The sequence below is a fragment of the Penaeus monodon genome, chromosome 28, assembly GCF_015228065.2.
Source record: "Penaeus monodon isolate SGIC_2016 chromosome 28, NSTDA_Pmon_1, whole genome shotgun sequence".
In the NCBI taxonomy this organism is placed as follows: Eukaryota; Metazoa; Arthropoda; class Malacostraca; order Decapoda; family Penaeidae; genus Penaeus; species Penaeus monodon.
The window spans coordinates 2962117-2962878 of NC_051413.1; positions in this window are offsets into that span (position 1 = coordinate 2962117).

Here is a 762-nt window from a genome sequence, read left to right on the forward strand (position 1 = left end):
TCCATGGCCTTTGCCATATCCACCGCCTCCATGACCATAACCACCTCCTCCGTGGCCATATCCACCTCCACCATGTCCTTTTCCGTATCCACCACCGCCGTGTCCGTATCCACCTCCGCCGTGGCCATATCCACCTCCGCCGTGTCCGTATCCACCTCCTCCGTGTCCGTATCCACCTCCGCCGTGTCCGTATCCACCTCCTCCGTGTCCGTATCCACCTCCTCCGTGTCCGTATCCGCCTCCTCCGTGTCCAGATCCACCTCCTCCGTGTCCGTATCCACCTCCGCCATGGCCATATCCACCTCCGTGACCTTTACCGTATCCACCAGGTGTCGGGTCAGCGAGCGTGGCCGCCAAGATGCAGGCGACAGCCAGCCCGAATATAATCTGAAAGCAAATTGAAAGTAAAACAACTCATTTGAAACAGAAAATGTCTATTTAGAATTCTGTTTTCCTTCATTTCCTTATTTATTTCATCTGAATCGACACGTAATAATTTGTCTTTAGCAACATATTCAAACGCCATTTCGGGTTTTCGTCACTTACAATCTTGGACACCATCGCCTCCCCTGTCTCGAACCGGCTCCTCGGAAGCGAAGCAATGAATGAGCCTCAGAGACTCCTTGCGCATTTTTTATACTCAGTCATTGCTGAAAAGTTAGGTTGGTGTCAAGGTGAGATTGGTTACCTGGGCAACAGCCGGTCATTCTTACCTGATTGGATGTTCCTGTGAATCAATCACCGTCTAGTTGGGACACGATT